Raw genomic sequence first — 20,092 nt, forward strand, 5'->3', positions numbered from 1 at the left:
TATGTATATATAAGTATTTATATATATGTATATACAAGTATTTATATATATGTATATATAAGTATTTACTCCCTTCACCACTTTGCACTAACTCTTTGTATGGAGTAACTTTTGTGTTTAACAGACTAAAGTCGTCAAAGAGAAGAAGCTACAGGTTTGTCTGCACTTCACTGAGGGATTCTGTAGTAAGTCTGTCTCTTGGGAAGATAAGAATGTTTCCAAATAAGTATGTCAACATTTGCATTCTATATACCTCAGAGATTCAGAGTACATGTATGTCATTTTAAATGGGTATGGGAAGGCATAGAGTTAGTACACTTGGACCTCAAAATTAGAGTCATATTGAGGCATATCACTGCACTTTGAATAACAGACATTAGGAATATTTAGCCTTACTATGACTTCATTTATTTATTTATTTATTTATTTATTTATTTTTTAAAGATTTATTTATTTATTATATGTAAGTACACTGTAGCTGTCTTCAGACGCACCAGAAGAGGGCGTCAGATCTCATTATGGGTGGTTGTGAGCCACCATGTGGTTGCTGGGATTTGAACTCATGACCTTCCGAAGAGCAGTCAGTGCTCTTCCCCACTGAGCCATCTCACCAGCCCGACTTCATTTATTTTTAAAATAAAGGTTAAAAGGGTGTCTGCAGTAGAAGTCAGTTATGAAAATTTACTGAATTAGTTTACTAAACACAACAAAAAATTTTCTTAAACCATCATTTCTAGACTTAAGAAAAACCATTTCTTCATCTTGTTTTCACTAGCTCAGTCTTCCTAAACATCCCCTGGAGAGCATGCTGGGAGATGAAGGCTGGGGATGGGGAAGTGGCTCAGAGGAAAAGCACTTTCTGGGAAAGTGTGAAGGCCTGTCTGTGATCCTCAGCACACACATAAAAACAAGATATGTGCTTACATTCCAGCCCTGGAGAGGAGACAGATACATCCTAGGGCTTATTGGCCAGCCAGCCGAGCCCAATTGGCAAGCTATAAGCCACCAAGAAACCTTGTCTCAACATAGAAGATGTGCAGGCCATGAAGAACATGGCTTAAGGATGGCCACTGTTCTCCACATGTGAACCCACACATACATGAACATACATGTGCATGCACATACAGTGTTTATCACAAATTTGAGGATTCTCTACCCTGGTATTGACACTATCTTGGTTTTGCTGTAACATAGTTTCCTCTGAGATGAAAACTTTCATTTTGGAGGGAAACTTCTTGAGACATTGAGAGTGTGTTTCTTATTTTTCTCCAATTTCCTGGAGAAAATTTCCTCCAATTTTTGATGTTTAACATTTGTAAATCTACATTATATTGTAGCCATAGTAAACTCTGAAGAAAGGAAAGGGAAAATATGTTTAGAAGAAAATCTTAAAATATCATGTTCCACTGAGCATATGCGGAACACAAATTGGACTTGGTATATTTAGGCGAGGGCACAAAGGTGTGAGTGTGGACCTGGGAGGAATGGGAAGCCAGCATGATCAGGATGCATTGTGTGAAATTTCCAAATAATCAATAAAAATACTATGTTGGAAAAACAACAAACAAACCAAAATACAAAACTAGATAGTTGGCTAAACACTTGTTCTTGCAACTGGGGAAAACGGAGTCTTTACTGAAAGGTTAAATGAAGAAGCCAGAGAGATGGTTCAACAGTTGGAAGAACGTACTGTGCTACAGAGAACCCAAGCTTGGTTCTGAGCATCCTTGTTGGGGTGCTTACAAGAATCTGTCATAGCAGCTTTAGAGTGTCCTATGTCCTCTTCTCAACTCTTCTGATTTCTGTAGACACCTACATTCCACTTTTTTTTGGTCAACTTGACACAAGCTAATGTTACCTGAGAAGAGGAACCTCCAATGAGAAAGTGACTCCTGATTGCTTGTAGGCAAGTCTGTAGGGAAATTTCTTGATTAATGACCAATATGGGTTGTGCTACCCCTCTGCAGGTGGTCCTAGATTGTAGAAGAAAGCAGACCCTGAGCATCCTTGGGGCCAAGACAGTGAGCTCATGCTTGTGTGGTCTATGCTCCAGTTCCTGCATCTGTGTTCCTGCCTTGAGTCCCTTTCCTGACTTCCATTCATGAAGGACTCTAACCTGCAAGGGGAAATAAACCCTTTCTTTCCCAAGTTGCACATGATCATGGTATTTTATAACAGTGGTAGAAACCAAACTACGGTACCTCCCATATATACACACATACAGGTACACATACACATATACAATTAAAATAAAAATAAATCTTTAAATAGAGAATAAAAGAGTCTAAACTCAGCTGCATTGTAAGTGCCTTAGTCAAATGCACATGATGTATGTTCATTTGACATAAACAAGTCACATTTTAAGTTATGTTTTGAAATATTATGCATTCACAAAAGAATGTCAGAATGACGAATTCCCTTGTTTTAGAGTTTAATTTGGATGTCATAAAGTCAGAATCCTTCTGTACCTAACTTCATTCAGTCAGGCCTATTTTGTCTAGGTCAAAGACCTATGATTAGATAAAACAAACAAACATTAGTGGTTTGATAGTAAACATGTTTCTGTACTAAAAGCGGTGGTTTTGTTGTCTTTTGATTCTTTTTATTAACACGGGCTTCCAACAAATAGCAGCTCTCTTTCACTTGAATGACAGATCATAGATGTAGATCTCAGGTACTGATGAAGGATGACAATACACATGCATGGTATTACATATGGGCTCCACTTTTACTTGAAAACTATCATCACAATTGAATTTAGGGATGAGTATTGAATTTATTGTGGTGTGAGCCAGGTGTATAATAATAAATAAATAGAAATAAATAAAATCTAATAATAAAAACAGAGTACTATGACATTAGTAGATGCAGAATGGGGGCCAACACCCACACTCCCCAGCAGCAGCCAATAGTCAGGCTGAGCCGTCTATTTGCAGAATTTCCTAATCCTTGGAAACTGTGCCCTAGATAGCAATGAACATCATGATTCATTGGTCCACAGGCAAAGTAGACCTCCAGAAGGTCAGAGATAACTGGGCTTGTCGGCAGCACATCTCAGGAGAAAAGAGGTCAAATGCTGCTGCTTCAAGACACCTCCTATCCTCGACCCCTTCCTTGTGTGACTTTGCTGTAATGGGTCATTCATGGGAAAAATCCAAAGGCACAGTCCTAAAGTTTTCCTTCTCTGTTTCTTCAGAACCCTATCTCACATGACCTGTCATGAATGGCAGGCCACTGGAAGTGCCCACCTTTGCCACCCACACAGTCAATGTGGGCCTGGATTTTTAAGGAGCAGTGCTTTGGTCCCCTGACATCTGACTGGCAACTCCTCCTTCTGTCCTCTCTAGCTGTGATTTGTAAGACCCTTCTCTTTGCAAACAATTGTCCGGCTGAGCAAACACTATCCACTTCCCTCCAACAAATACAAGGATTTGCGTCAGGAACTACTGATTAGGGAATCCAGTAACACTTCTGACACACAAACACTTGCAAATGAAGCAGGGTTAAAGGAGAACCCCCTCCACACACACACACAACAGGGGTTCCCTTTGGCCCCCAAATTAGGCACAAACCATGCCCAAACACCTATTTGCACAGAGATATCCTTTACTAAGTAGATAAGAAAAGTTAAAGCGACAGCTCTCTGCCACAGGGAGAAAAATAGCAGCCTTGCAGGTGTAATTTCTAAGAAGAGAAAAGGGGGAAGTCTGTTTTGTAATGGGCTAGGATGTGGTGGTATATTTTGATTGAGCATGTTAATTAGGTGAACTAAAGGGGGCTTTTGATTCCTAGACTTTAATATTTTGATAGCTGAACCTTGGTAGTCAGCATCAGGAGGTGGAAGTGGCCAATTAAGGGACTAGACCTTGGTGGCTAGCTTTAGGTAAGTAACCTAACAGTTTTAACAAGGCAGAGAAAATCAGAGAGAAGGACAAGTTCTGCCAGAGCCATGTTTGCAACACTTGATCTGGCCAGAGTTCCTTCAAGGACTATAAGAGTAAATCTCACGGGAAGATGGCAGATAGAACCTGCCACTCCTGTAATTTGGCCTTTGGGAGGAGTTTGGAGAATGCTAAGTTATTGCATATTCTGAATTATAACACAGTCTCAATTTCTTATCTAAGGCTGTATTTAACTTAAAAAATTTAGCATTCTTCTAATTTTCTAGCAATAGAATTTTTACTGGGGTATAAGGAAATGTATAACATATATTTTAAAAAGGGCCAAAGATAAATGAACTGTATCTTATTCTTTTAAAAAATAATCTAGCCAATCAGAATTTCTTCCCCCTCCAACTAAATAACTAAATCCTGGTAGTTCTGAGTATTTGGTCTCATGAAAGGGATATGAGGCAATAGGAAACTTGTGTTATGGCAGAGTATTTCCTAAGCTAGGAACAAATGCTGGAAGAAATGAAATGGAAGGCTAAGGAGACAGAGTCGTGTACACACATCAGGGCAGTGGACTAACACGCTGGCAACCACGGCTTTAAGAGATCTGGCAGAAACTAGGAAATTAGATGAAGGCCATGTGGGCTTCCTTCCTTTCTTAAAAAGGATTAGCAAGGCATGTTTTTTTTTTTTTAAATTCCCAGCTCAACAGCTTCAAAGGACTCTCATGTCTCTCCCTCCAGGGCATTGGACACTCTTCTGTGTTTTAGGTTTTTACAATCACATAACATTTTAGTTTTCCCTTTTAAACTTTGATAGTTTTCCCCCTCTTATTATTAAACCATGCTAATGTTTCTTGTCAGACGCCACTCTCTCTTCTATTTTTAACCAAATGCAACAAGCAAACGCATCTCATTATTTTCAGATTTTCCTCTCCCAAGTTCCCCCTCAGCATTCACAGAGCTTGAGATCACTTTCTAGTTTAGTGAGGCTTTCCCTGCCACCAGCAGCTCTTTATGCTTTCCGAGCCATTTTCCCATGTGCCACCTGACTCAGCTTTCACAAACATGGATGCCTGTGGTGTGGATCTTCCACTTTGTCAGTGTGAAGTCAGCTCCTGAGTGGCTCGGAAGCAGCAGCAGCTCAGAGACACACTGCTTAGAGTCATTGACCTTTCTGGGAGGGGCACACGGAACTCACTGTACTGAAGATTGTGGCTTGAGCTCATTTAAATTATATTTTAAAGAACAAGCTGACCCCGGTGGGCTGGGACACTTGAAGACATCCAGCTGGCTGACATCTGGGTCACACAGGTAATGAGACGGGATGTGAGAGTAAGAAGTGTCCAAAGCCTAAGTACTTCTCTGCATCTCAGCGATGCTCACAGGCTCATGTGCCCATCTCCTGTGGTAGCTTTTCTCAGTACATCTTCAGAGATGGCATCCATAGCAAAAGTCACCCTTGTCTCCACCATCTTTTACTTCTGAACATGTAAATTCACTTACTGTATTTAGAAAGTAATGGAGATGAGCTGTCTGTTTTATTCTGTAAATTCACAGAACATATAATCAATCTAGAACATGGATATTCAATACTGGACAAGGATAAATAACTATCCTTATTGGAAACAATTTCACTTTTAGAAAATGAAGTATATCTGTTTCCTGGCTTAATCAGGTGAAGAATAATGATGTTATCCACCATGTTGATAAATGCATATCATTTTTAAATAAAATATGAGTCAATACTTATGTTCTCAACATTTCTTTGCATTTATGGACAACTTATTTTCTTTCCAAGCATGATGACTTTATTTTATACACATTTTTATTCACCTGTAGATTTATATATGCAGGGATGCTTTTATTAATGTGATGGACCCATTTCCCAGATCATCAGAAATGACAGGGGAAAAGGATAAATAATAAAACTACTATAAATGAATTGCCTATTTATTTTATCTTGTTTTAGGCTTAGAGTTAGGGGAAACAATATTTTAGATTTAAGTAGTTGTACAGCAAGAAAATATGTTACTCTGAATTTGTGTTATAAAGTGTATAGTAAGTTTCATAATCAACTTAATTCTAAAATGCATTTTAGTTAATATTTAAGATTTACTTATTTTGGCTGGTTTTGTTTGTTTGTTGTTGTGTAATGTGTTTTTGAAACAGAATCTCTCTAAGAAGCTCAGACAGGACTAGAATTCAGTAGACAGACAAGCCTGGCCTGGAACTCTCAAAGTGTGCCATTGCCTTCTGAATGATGGGATTAAAGTCACCATGTTTGGCCCTTGGGATTTTTGTGAGCCACAATAGGACTCTGGTTTGCTACTCAGTAGTACCTCATGCTGCTTGCTAGTGTGTAATCCTCCTGCTTTGGACTCCTCCTTTGCACATGCATATCTCATAACTTACATAAAGTTTAACCTTTAAACCATAATAATCTTAGGATTAAATTTCAGGTAAGCCTTACAAAGTAGAGTGCCTCATTGGGATGGTTTGTGGACTTAAGAGATCAGAGTAGAGTATCTTTCTAAACTGAAATATTTGCACAATTGAGATTATCTTAAATCTTAGTTAGCCACTACCATTGATAGCAGTAATTGCTACATGCAAGATAGGACACTGCATTAATACATGAATTAGACACAAAACAGTACAATTTACTTGCTTTGTTGCCTGTACAAGGGAAATGCCACCCATACTATAAAAGGTCAAATTGCCTGTGAGAATTAATATGTTCAGTATCACCTATGATTTTGAAAAATAGTTACAAACTGCAATAATGATAGTGATAAATATACCTACACCCCATTTACGAAAGGAACCATTTATGAAATGTTTTTACAGAGAGCTTTGCACAGTTAGACTTGTGTTTGGGTCCTAGCACCCTTTGAAAGCCATTCACCTAAAAGCATGTTGAGAGAATGCAATATTTCTTGTCTGCCCAGCTCAATAAAAGTCCAACCAATATATCAGTATTAACCATACACTAGGTATATTGGAAGCGCCTAGAAAGCTGTTACATTATGGTCCAGTAGGGGGTCATAACCACAATGGATGCACAGTGCTTCTGAACCACGTCTCTTTCAACAGGAGTATCAGCACCGACTGGAAACTTGTGAAACAAGCCAACTCTCCACCCATACAGAGCTCCAGGGCCAGAGCCTGTGCTTTTACAAGATCTCCAGGATGCCTTCTCCCCTTTCTCTTCTTCCTCTGCATGTTTATAGAGAGATAGATGTGGACATAGATATAAAATAAAAGCTGGAGGAACATTTTGCTCGCCCCTACTGGGCCATGAAGTAGTTAAACAGAGTGAGCAAATTAATCATCGCCTCTCTTTTATCAGAGCAGTAGTGGGACCGGATCAGCCCAGGCATCTCAGAGCTATGGTGCTTCCAACAGCCTAAACAACTCAGAAGAAAAAGAGCAGAAAGAAGTAAAGCAGGGATTGGAGAGGCTGAAAACTGCAGGCTGAGATTCTGACTGCAGGAAGAGTGAAGCTCACATTAAGCTGAGTGGTGGGGTAGGAAGGAAAGGCATGCTGGGGGCTGGTGCATGCTCATGAGATGGGGGCCGGTGCAAGCACATCTCAAGAGAGCAACTCTCACTCTCCCACAGCTCCACAGCTTCAGTGGTTCTCCGTGTATGAGAGAAAGTTGGGGAGCATGTGTGAGCGAGGGTAGTGTAGATATTTGTAACAACCCAGAAGTGAGAAATATTTTTTGAGACCCAGAACACAACCTTGATTCCTGGGCTAATTCCAGACTGTTAGATATTTTTCCCTATTTCTAGAACATCCACATGAATGCGGAGGTTACAGTTCTCCTAACCACATCCCTTCTTCTACATTTGAACTGGCTTTGGTGGGATTTTATAAGTAACGCAATGGCCATACTTAAAACATATCCAGTGAGTACGCAATGAAGAAGGGGAGAGAACATAGCTTTGTTGGTGGTAGTCTTCCAGAGAGGGTTTCTCAATCTGTAGCTCAGGCCTCGCTTGAACTCAACAAGGACTTAGACAAAAGCTTCCAGACCAAGCTCACATACGTTTCTTTACAAGACCTTGCTCTTGCTAGGAGGAGAGGGGAACGCATGTGCTTTTAAGTGCAGCACTTGGAAGTTTTAGGAAGGAAGCTTGTGAGCATGAGGCAACTCAGACTATAGTGAAACTCTCACTCAAAACAACATCAAATATAAATAAGGAAACAAAATACAGCAACAAAAATGCACGGCTCTTGATTAAGTGGTTCTCAACCTGTAGGTTGCAACCACTTTGGGAGTGTGCCTGTCAAACAAGCCTTTCACAAGAGTCTTCCAAGACCGTTGAAAAACACAGATATTTATATTATAATTTACAATAGTAGCAAAATCACAGTTACAAAGTAGCATCAAAAGTAACTTTGTGGTTGGGAGTCACCACGACATGAGGAACTGTATTAAAGGGTGGCAGCATTAGGAAGGTTGAGAACCACCACTCTTCACCATGCAGAGGCATATCAGCACCTTGCCTGCCTTTGTTCTCTGGCTGGTGTTGTTAGCTACATTGACAACCACCCCAAAAAAGAAGCCTGAGGACCAAAGGGAAAGACTGAAGGTCATTTTAAATGTGTCACATATCCTCACATTTGCAGTATTTGGAAAGATCATGGAAAGAAAGATAAGGATGTATGTAATACAATTGCCCTCATCAGTCTCAATAATAAAGAAAAATACATATGCACAGATAGTTATCACCGATGGGTGATATGCTTGAAGCACTAAAGTAGTTGATAACAAAACAGTCTGAATGCTATGATGCTCTAAAAGGCAATCTTAATGCACTCAGCTTTGAGCCAACTGTTCCCTGAGTGGAATGACATGTGCACATCAGCTGGACAGAGCTTGCCAACTTTGCTCCAGGTAGTTTCCAGTGAATCAGGCCCCTTAAGAAGTCATCAGGAAAAAGGTCAAGCTGACTTCTTATTTTTGCACGAACTAATGCTCCATGTTCTCTTATAAAACCAAACAACTTGGCACTGGAAAATGTCATTGTCCTAGATCATTCAAAGGTACCTTGCTGTTACTTCTTTTTACCAGGCTCCTGAATAATCATGATACTTTCTTGTGTCTGATAATGGTAAAATGATAGGTCTTTATAACTTCGTAAAAAAGATTTACAGAAGTAATTTTGAAAATACATTAATGTTACAAATATTTATCCATCTCTGTTATCTATCATTATCTGTCTGTCTGTCTGTCTGTCTGTCTATCTATCTATCTATCTATCTCTCATTTGTCTGTCTTCCTGTCTATCTATCCATCCATACCTGTATTACAGCCTCTCCACCCAATCTGATTTCAGGGGAAGTCTGCGGATAATGGGCATTTGACATTCACACAGCTTTATTGAAGCTAAGTACACAATACATGGGCAGGATATAGTAGTTTCTGATCTCAAAAAGTACAATAACATTTGGAATTTTATATTTTTAAACCCATTTTTTGCAGGTTCTGTTTTTGTTCTTTGATGTTAAATCTGGGATTTCAATAAACTCAATAAAGATGGCTTAGAAGAAAAAGATCCATGTGACATGTTATCAAAAATGTTATTTCCTTTTTCTTACACAAAGTTTGTAGGCTTTGAAGGGATCTTTAGCAAATGTTCTCATAAGACACCTGTGTAGGAAAGCCTGAAAAGGAAGCATAAGTGGGCCTGTCCTTCCAAGGGTGTCACTGTGGGCTACTCAATGATGGACATGTTTGAGGAGCAAAAACTCAGAGTGAAGGTTGTTGACTTTTCAAAGAGGAGGGGAATCACTCAGGTTTTAATTAATTAGATTTTATAGAATAGTAAGCACATTACAGTGTCTGGGGCATTCTCCTGGCTTACTTCCACTTCACTCTCCCCAGGACTGAGTACCCAATCTCCCACTTTACAGTTGTGATCTCAAGTTGAAAATGAGATAGTTAAGTCTCAATTCTAACAGTCAGCTCTGTGGTAATTCACTTCAAACCTGATATTATGAATTTTAAAAAGTTGTCTGCTTTTAGAGGCATAATAATTATAATTGTGTTTCCACATGTATATGTACTGTACAGGGATCCAGTGAGAGTAATTTCCATACCCATTACATTCCCAACACATTGCTGTTCTTTGTGTATGGTTTGAATGTCTCCTAAAGGTTGGCAGTGATGGGTGCCTTGGTTTTCAGGGATGTAGTTATAAGAGGAATAGGAGTCATTCATACTACTAGGATATGAACTAGTCAACATGTGGCCTTTTGAGTGGATAGAGGGTGAGAGGAATAAATCCATCTTACCCAGCTCCTTCTACCTCCTACCTACACTCTCAATGTTACTCTCTGTCATGGTCCCTCACAATGATGTGAGGACATTGAACCTACAGAAGAAATTGCCAGAGAAATGTCTCTTCTTAAATAGCCAATTCAGGTATTTCTTAGGCACAACAGAAAAGCTACTTACTGTATATACTTATCATTTCCTCATGGGAGGAACTAAAAAAATCTCTTCTGGCTATTTAGAAATATATAACACACTGGTGTCTGTATTTGTCTTACTGTATAACAGAACACCAGAATTTTCCTCTCTTCTGTACTTGTACATCTGCATCTACTGACCAACCACACTGACCTTCCCCATCCACTTCCCTCCTAGGCTCTGGTATGTGTGATTCTATTCTTTACTTCTAAAATCTCAACCACATTAGACTTCCTACACAAGGGTGTTCTATGCTAACAGCCCTTATATTCTTTGCTTAATTTTCTCAATACAGTGTCCTCTACATCCATTCACACTGCTGTAAAATAAGGGATTTCTCCTTTAAATAGATGCATAGTGTTCTGTTTTCTTCATCTACCCATGTACTGTTGAACATTTAGGTTGATTCTAAAACTTAGCCTCTGTGAATAGTGTTGCAATAACCATGGGGGTGAAGGTGTCTCTTCCATAAGCTGATTTCTGTTTCTTGGAATATAAAGCGAGTAGTGAAGTGGCCACATCATGTGGCATTAGAGTTTTAGTTTGGGGAACCTCCATATCACTTTCCATAATGGCTGTACTATAGGCTTCATTGCCAGTATTGTCCAAGTGTTGCCAGCATTTACCATTTCTTGTCTCTTTTTTTCTTCTTTAAACAGTTGCTAAATGGAGCTGGATGATATGCCATCATGGTTCTGACTTTTCATGATAATTACCGATGTTGGCTAGCTTCTCAAACACACAGTAGTCTTTTACATGTTTGTTTTTTTTTAAATGTCTTCTTTTAGAAATGTCTATTCACATTTTTAAAAGATAATTTTATAACTAGATGATAAATATTTACTATCACCTCAGCTGTCACAAATTCTGGCTATTCGGCCTTGGTAGGTGAACAAGTCTGGCATGACTTCCTTCCACTTAGTAGGCTTTCCACTTAGTAGGCTGCTCCCCACTGCTCTCTCCTTCGCTACATGGGAGCCTTCCAGCCTTTCCTGCAGCAGTTTCTTAGATTGGAGCTTTATATTTAAGACTCATTGTTGTTTGACTTGAATTTCCTCACTCAGATCAGGGACCGGGTTCATTCTTCAGCGTGTGGATATACAGTTTCCCTAGAACCAGGAACTGGATCTCTTGATCTTAAATTAAAAAAAAAAATCCTACAGTAAGAGAGTATTATAAAATGCCATGAAACTCTCCCAATATTTGAAGATCTTAGAAATGTCAAATAAGTTAACTATAGATTACAATACCTAGGACAATTGAGGAGATGTCATGCGTTAATTTCAGAAAGCAACAGTGAAACTAAACGTGAAGAGGACAGAGGATGAAGTTTGATTCGCGTTTTGGGAAATTCCTAGTGTTGAAGGAGAAGCAACACATTTTATGTTTTTTTTGAAACCTGAATACCTAAGTGACTGAATCACACAGATACAGAAGTGACATTTAAAAGTCCTCAGATACACAGCTTAAACGGGCTATCATATAGAAAGACAGATGCCAAGTATCTACTTTTTCTTCATCTATACACAAGGAATGACCTTGCTGTTGAGGATGTAGCTTGGAGTGGGCAAAAGCATTTCTTGACTGTTGCCCTGAGTCTGAAATGTCCCCCACATCTGATGATGTGTTTGAACACTTGAGAACCAGGTTGTAGTGGTATCTCGGGGCCTTGGATGGTGAAAGCAGGGCTAGTGTTAATGGTTACCGGTGCTTCTGGATCTGGCCAGTCTTCTTAGCCAGCTTTGTGGGTAGGTGAGGAGTGTCAAGCATAGTCTTCCGCCATTAGGTACTTTCTGGTACCCTGCACCAAGCCACTCCGTATTACCTTATTAGCAGTTGTGGACTGGGACTCTTGCAGACCAACCAAGGACTCAAATAAACCTTTTCTTCAGGAAAAGGATTTCTGTAGGTGTCTGGTTACAGCAACACAAGGGAAACACATTTACGAGCAGACTGAGCTATTCCTGCTTCTAGGAGAATAATGCCCCAGATGCAGGCTCTGGGGCTTCACCTTTTGGAATAATCTTGGACCTCTTATCATCTCTGTGAGTCCGGCTAACACTTAGCTTTTCCATACCTCATTTTCCCAAAATACAAAATTAACAGAATAGAGACACTGATCTGATAGGCACGCAATGTGAGCAAAGTAAGAGAGACAGACTTAGATCCACACCATAGGTCCTCAATAAAATACAAATATGATCTTTATGGAATATTCTTATATGGACTAGGATTATGCATTATTGAAAAGGAAAGGCATTAAACAGTATCGAGGAGATTATCTGTCATGTTTGCATGTGTATCAGGAGAAAATTTGAATTTGCTGGAAAAATAGTCTTCCAGCTGATCAAGGCAGACTTCCTGAGCATAGAGCCTGAGACCCTTCAAGGCTTGGTACTTTCACTCTTGAGTTCCTCAAATCTAGACACCTTTAGAAGCTCTACTTGAGACACTCATACAAGTAAGATCATCTGCCTGTACCCAGAGCACCTCTGCTGCAGGGAGAGGAGTCAGCGTCTAACCTTGCTGCTTTTCATATGACTCAAGGGTTTCCACAGAAGTTCCTTTGAAACCTGCTTCCAATTTGAGGGAATGGGAAAGATTGTTCATCCTAAAGAGGAACACAGTTAGTTGTCTAGTGCCAAGTGGTCAGCTCCAAAACCATACATACAAGTAAGATTACATTGACTGGACAGGTTCTACTTAGGAATATAGAGGTATATACAAATACATATGTGCATGTAGTAATAATTAATGATGACAGATTCCATGATTTTGAATGGGAGCATGGAGGTTTATGGGAAGGTTTAGAGGAGGAAAAGATAAGGAAAAAACATTGTAATGAAATGAAAATTTCAAAAACAAATGAACAAGGCAAGATTCACTGAAGCTTTCTCGGCACCTTGTTTCTAAACTCCCAGGCCAGTGCTATACTGATGTTCTGGAGAATAAGTCAGACTCCATGGTAAAAAGCAACTGATATTCTACTGGTTATCCAAAATCCCTTAAAAAGAAAGTGTTCCATAGGCTTTATTTCACTTTGTGAATCCTCAGAGGTTATCAAATACAATAAATCATATAATAAAACCCTTAACATGGTGTGCCTCCAAGGTTAAACCTCAGTATTAATGACTTCGATTAGACCGCGCTTGCTCCTCCCATGAAACAGCTTTGACTGACACACTGCATATTTGTAAAATAAAACTCACACAACATCATGTGCTCTATTTGGTTAGAGATAAGATGAAGGCACACAGAAGGAACAGTGATTCCAGACATTCTGCCACTTGTAAAGGCCCTCCCACTGAGGCCCTGCCCCACATGGCCTTAGTCAAATACTATTTTATCTTGAGGAATCTGGTTTTGTCAACAGGAGATTCCTCTTATTCCAAGACCCTTAGTTTCAATAATAGGACTTGGGGGCTGTGAAATGAAATGAGAAAATGAGAGAACATGAGAGAACCACTGATTTCTAAGCATTCCCCATGAATACACGATTAAAACACAAATGGTAAAAGATCTACTTTAAAAATCAAAGGATGGTTCAAATGAACTTTCTTCATTTCTTCTCTTTAAAAAATGTATCATGATCTAATATTAATTAAATAGCACTTGTTGAAGTTCTCACTTGAGGTAAATTCCTTAATGTTATACATATGGCATTTGGGAGGGTGTCATGCCCTTTTAAATTAAGAAATCTTCCATGGGGTCAAGGTGGATCTTCCTGACTCTTTGCCTGAGTGTGTTGTGGGAAGGGGCCTGGGAAGTGGATATACTTGGTATCTAATCTTTGTTTGAAGATTCTAATGCCTACCCAGCTTAACAGAGGCTAATCCAACTGCTTTCATATATGGATAGAAAGACATCCAAACCCACATTGTTGTAAGCATTCTGAATTAACAGCAGAAAAACACAACAACTTCACAAAATGATAGAAAGAAAGCAGAGTCTTACAAATGTGAACTGTGATGCGGACAGGCTTGCCTGTAGACCCTAGACCCTGCCTACTGGGTTTTGTTTTGATTTGTTTTGGTTTGGTTTTGGCTTTTCGAGACAGGGTTTCTCTGTGTAGCCCTGGCTGTCCTGGAACTCACTCTGTAGATCAGGCTGGCCTCCAACCCAGAAATCTGCCTGCCTTTGCCTCCTAAGTGCTGGGATTAAATGCGTGCTACCTAAGGTACCATAGGAACCCCCCAAACAATGAGGGGGCTACTGTGTACAGAGAAAGTAGATGGTGAAATCGAACTTACCAAGGAAAGAATGATAAAGAATTGAGAAAAAAAAATCTGTCTCTTTAATAGTCATGTGAGCCAGGAAGTGGTGGCGTACACCTTTAATCCCAAACAAAAGAGTCTTATGTGAAAATGGGTTTGACAGTCTTGGGGGTGCTATGTTCCCTTTTCGAGACAATGACAAAGGAAGCTCAATGGTCAACAACAACAACGAAATCAATTTTGTTTCCTGTTGCTTCAGGAATCATCTGTGGTATGCACTTTTAAAGGGAAGCAGGGCTTAAGATTTTTTAGGAAGATAATATAATTATGATTAATCTTTGTTCCTCTGGGACCATAAAACTTTCAAGGCCAAAGATTTGTGTATGTGTAGACTGAGACTGGAGGCAGAGGCCAGCACTAATAAATACACAGAATTAAAATGCATGCCAGATTGGTCAAAAGATACAGGGACTGTATAGTTTACTAATTTTAGAAAGACTGACTGGAAAGAAACATCACTTTGTAAGCACCCGATGCAATTTGGATGAAGAAGGGTAATCTTGCAGAAAAGTCCATCATACAAGGATTTCAAAAGGGTCAGACAATTTAGGGATCACAGCTATATTAGGAAGGAAGGAGGCAGTTACTGAGCCAATATTTCCTTCCAGGACACTTTAACACAATGAAGAAAAGACAAGATACAACACATAGATCAAAACTGAGAGGAAGAGCTCCGAATGCACAGAAGGAAGCTAGCTAAACTGCCCTGCACCTTTACTTCCCTTCATTAGCCTTTAATGAATCAAACTTACCAACCTAAGAAAGCCCCTAAGAAAGCAAACAAATTCTACAAAAGTCTAGATCTTAATGCTAGACTTTCTTGATAAACACATAGCAATGTACCTATCCGTTGTCATGAAATTACATTGTAAAGAAATGTGATGCATATTCTTCAGTGCTATCAGCTAAAGATAGCACAAAATCCATTCAGTAGATGATGCTATGACACAGCTTTGGGGATTATACTATCCCATATATTCTCTTTTTAGGAGAAAGTTTTTAAAAAAGATGGCAATCGGGCTATGACATATGCACAAGTTGGATGGCTTACTCTTTAAAACAAACCTTTCAGTGTCAACTCACTGATCTTAACATTTGCACTTGTTTAAAAATCCAAAGGGAAAGAGGAAGGAAAACTGGCCAGTTCTTCTGTAGTTTTGGAATAACCATTATCAAATGAATAGTATCAAGACACTGGACAAATAAAATTACTAGCAGGCAGCGGCCTACCATTAGTTCAGATGTTTAGGATTAAGATAGGTTTAGTAATAATTTAGCCCTAGCTATTCAGCTAGTGAAGCTGGAGGATTTATTAAGCTAGGTACTTAAGGCTAACTTGTGCAAAACAGCAAGGCTCTGTTACCACAAAATTTTAAGTAAAACCCCAAACCATCCACCAAGGACATATATGAGCTCTCTCTCAGGGGTGAAGCGGGGGTGGAGGGGAGGGAGAAGAACTCTGGTGCTGAGAGGGGGCATCATTTGGGATGTAAATAAATAAAATGATTAATTTTAAAAAGTTAAAAAAATAGTTGAGAGGATGGAGAGATGGCTTAGAAAATAAGACCATTGCTTTTAGAGGACCCAGGTTCAATTCCAGCACCCACGTGGCAGCTCACAACTGCCTGTACCTCCAATTCTAGGGAATCAGGTACCTTCATAGACATATATGCAGGCAAAATGCCAACGCATATTAAAAAATAATTAAGAGGCAAAAGAGATTTGATTTTATACCTGCCTCAGGTTGACATTCTTCCCATTTGAATCCATTTTATTTCATTATAACTATCTTCAAATCTCAGTATTTGCCGAAGCAGAAGCTATTTATAACTACTCTGAATGATAATATTTGTGATGATTCTGAATGAATGTTCAGGATAACAGCTGTTAATATTTGATGATTCTATAACATGCATTTAATTAACTAGTTAACTGATCTATCTCACATGGGGGTACATCATTGTAAGTAGCCCTCCATGTGGCAAGTTTGAAATTTTAACTTCTTTTTTGAAATGCTGGACTAATTTGCTTGGGTCTTAAATGAGAAAAATCTACTCAGCACAGAGTTTACAACTTCTTTGCAAAATGGCCATAAGCAAATATGTAAGTTCTGAGTCACCCTCAGGAAACACCGAACTACGTGAGCTGGAAGCAAGCGTCAATACCTCCGAGCCACCTTCTAAACAACAGAAGAATTCAGTGTCCACCTCCACGCTCATTACCCATCATTATCTCAAAAAGAGACCTTAGGATTTAATGTTCCCCTCAAAACTCACAGGCTCTATATTTAGTAATTCATCTCAGTTATTTTACCAACACTTCAGAAAAACAATTTTACCAAAACTTTCAAGGTCAACTTATGAGTTCCTCCAAACTAATATACCTCCTACATTCTTTTACTGGAAGATTCTCACATAAGTGTTGGGAAGGGAAGTTATATCATTCTTAAGAGCAACCAAATGGGTGAAAGTTGAGGGTAATTCAGTACTTGCTTACTACTAAAGTTCATAGGGATAAGCTAGTGTTGTCTCATGTACACATTTTGTTAATGGAGAAAGAGTTGCTGGTTTACTAAGCCTTTAAAGCAAAGCTCTCCCCAAAATATGTTTTTCTGGGGACATGAATTCAATAGATAGCTTTTGCTTGCATGCTCAGGGCCTTGGGCTTGGTTTCCAGCACACTGAAAAATATAGTAATCTTTTTGCTCAGTAATCTTTTTTGGCTCAGTATTAGGTATTTTGTTTGTTTGTTTGTTTGTTTGTTTTGCTTTTTTCTTGCTTGTTTTGTTTCTATTACAGAAAAGAAAAATGTACAACTGTTTGTTGTAATATGAAAGCTACACTAATAAGCCTGGATGTTTTAAATTGGTTATAAGCTAGTTAATGTCACTCACCCCTGAGTGGCTTGACTGAATTGCTCTCTGATAAAATAATTCTGTGTTGGAGTTAGAAAATTAGTGAAGAAACTAAAAGGAGCTGCAACTTTTAGTGATTTTTACTTACATACTTACAGTGTTCTACACAGAAAAAAAATTGTTAAAATGAAGTTTTGTTGATGAGCATGTGGCATCAGTAGCAAGGATATTGAAGGGAGACACTGTGACAGATTGCAGAAAGTTGTGAAACTGCGGGTCTTTGAAGAGGTTGGATGTAAAACCTTCATGAGTCAATCGGAGGACAGGACAATCGGAGAATGGGAGAACCAAAGAACAGAGAGCAGAGAGTTTAAATAATCCCTGTCTCATTTTTCTAGGAGGAGGAGGGAGAGAAGGGAGGGGAGAGAGAAAGGGGCAGAAAAAGGGAGAGGGGAGGAAGAAGGAGTGGAAGAGGGGGAGGGTGAATGAGAAGAAAAGAAAAAAGAGAAAGGGGAAGGGGAGAAGGGGAGAGAAAGAGAAGGCTAGGATGGAGGTGGAGAGGTGGGAGATTGAGGGGCTAGGGGAAGAGGGTGTACAACTGTGCTGCTTGCAGATACTCAGTAAGTCCCTGGAGTTGCAGGGAGAATCAGCTCTGGTGTTAACACCTAAGTAAGAATCTCAATAGAAACGGGTAGCTAGGCAGGCTGGTCTTGCAGCAAGCTAGAGAAGGTCATTGGGATGACTAACCCTACTTTAAAAGTTTACTCGAGCAAAGTCTCACAAACATGTTTGTGGTGCATTGTGCAAGAGAAAGTTGGAATGAGATGGTTCTAGTTGTTCCCAAAGAACCTTCTAGAAGGGTCAGAAGGTTTCAGCAGAGAGAGCCTGCATGTATTACTGAGTTGTTAGAGACTACAAATATCAAAGAATTTTCTAAAAGATAGCTTCCAATTTATGACTGCACCAACTAAATAAATATGCCAGTATTTTCCTGCCTGCTTTTTTTTTTTTTTATTCTTTCTCTATGTGTTCCAACCCCGGAGAACCAGAAATAGAGATTTGTTAACATAGCTAAAAGGGGGTAGAAAAAAATGAAGGAGACTTACAGCTCATCCTTCCTAAGTCCTAGCCATTGGAAGAACAGTCACAGTGATGAATTAGAAGCAGCTCTGATAACTATTAAACAAGAAAGGCAACCAACAAAGAGACTGACTGAAGGGGCAACTACTAAGAATGATTAAGTTTTAAGAGGCTTTCCTGCATTTTATTTAGAAGCATAGACTCTATTGAATCTATTATGAAGAAAAAAACTAGGAGTAGAAGGTCAGCATGATCACATTTTACGTAACTCTCAAAGAATACAAATATTGAATCTTAAAAGAATCAAGCAGGAGCAACATAATAGAATTGCTTCACGATTACACTTCATCAGTCAAACATATTAATGAGATATAAAATTAAAGAGAGTTGGATCACTATCTCTATTATTCAGCATTAACTGCACTAGTTAGCAGATGAAAGTGTTTGTGAGGCATTATCCTTTACTGTCATGTAAGGTTGTCAGGAAGAGACATTCACAAAGCTTCTCTAGGTCTTTCAAGTATTTCTGCTTCCAGTATCCATCTGAGCTCTGAGCTGATCCTGTGCCACAGCGCTCCATAACCAAATACAGCCAGGAGAGAGATGTTCTCCAAGGAGTACTGACACACAGGCTTGCAGGAGGGACAAGCCACAGTAAGAGACAGCAAGACCAGCTAACACCAGAGATAACCAGATGGTAAGAGGCAAGGGCAAGAGCTTAAAAAAGTTCAAAAAAGAGCTCTCAAAACTTGCCTTACCCTGTCTGTGCCCAAAGCTGATGCTGCGCCACAGAACTACATACTCAAATACTGCCAGGAGAGAGCTGGTCTCCCAGGAGTGCCAACACACCTGTGAGCACATGTAAGACCACTTCTGTTCAAATTCCTGGCTCAAGAGCTTCCTGTCCAGAATCATCAGGAGACAGGAACCAAGGAAAAGCCTGGGACAGGATCCTTCTGGTTGCACCCCAGAGCTGACCCCATGCCACAGTTCCCAATACCCAAATTACTTCCAGAGAAAACTGGTCTCCCAGGAATACTGACACACAGGCTTGCCGGAAGGACAAGCTACAACTAGAGACAGCAAGACCAGCTAACACCAGAGATAACCAGATGACAAGAGGCAAGGGCAAGAACTTAAACAACAGAAACCAAGGCTACTTGGCATAATCAGAGACCAGTTCTCCAATCACAGCAAGCCCTGGATACCCCAACACACTAGAAAAGCAAGACTCTGATTTAGTAAAATCACATCTCATGATAATGATAGAGGGCTTTAAGAAGGACATAAATAACTCCCTTAAAGAAATATAGGAGGACACAGGTAAACAGGTATAAGCTCTTAAAGAGGAAACACAAAAATTCCCTTAAAGAATTATAGGAAAACACAACCAAACAGGTGAAGGAATTGAATAAAAACATCCAGAATCTAAAAATGAAAAAAGAAACAATAAAGAAATCACAAAGGGAGACAACCCTGGAGTTAGAAAACCTAGGAAAGAGATCAGGAG

The 20,092-nt window shown here is 39.4% G+C and overlaps 1 protein-coding gene across 3 annotated transcripts in view; it reads right to left on the reverse strand.

Annotated features, from left to right (window-relative positions):
* Positions 1 to 20,092, reverse strand: part of Adgrv1 (adhesion G protein-coupled receptor V1) — a 543,529-nt gene that overhangs the window by 96,520 nt on the left and 426,917 nt on the right. The gene's annotated exons all lie outside the window — the stretch shown is intronic.

This window comes from Mastomys coucha, unplaced genomic scaffold (genome assembly GCF_008632895.1).
Source record: "Mastomys coucha isolate ucsf_1 unplaced genomic scaffold, UCSF_Mcou_1 pScaffold8, whole genome shotgun sequence".
Classification (NCBI taxonomy): Eukaryota; Metazoa; Chordata; class Mammalia; order Rodentia; family Muridae; genus Mastomys; species Mastomys coucha.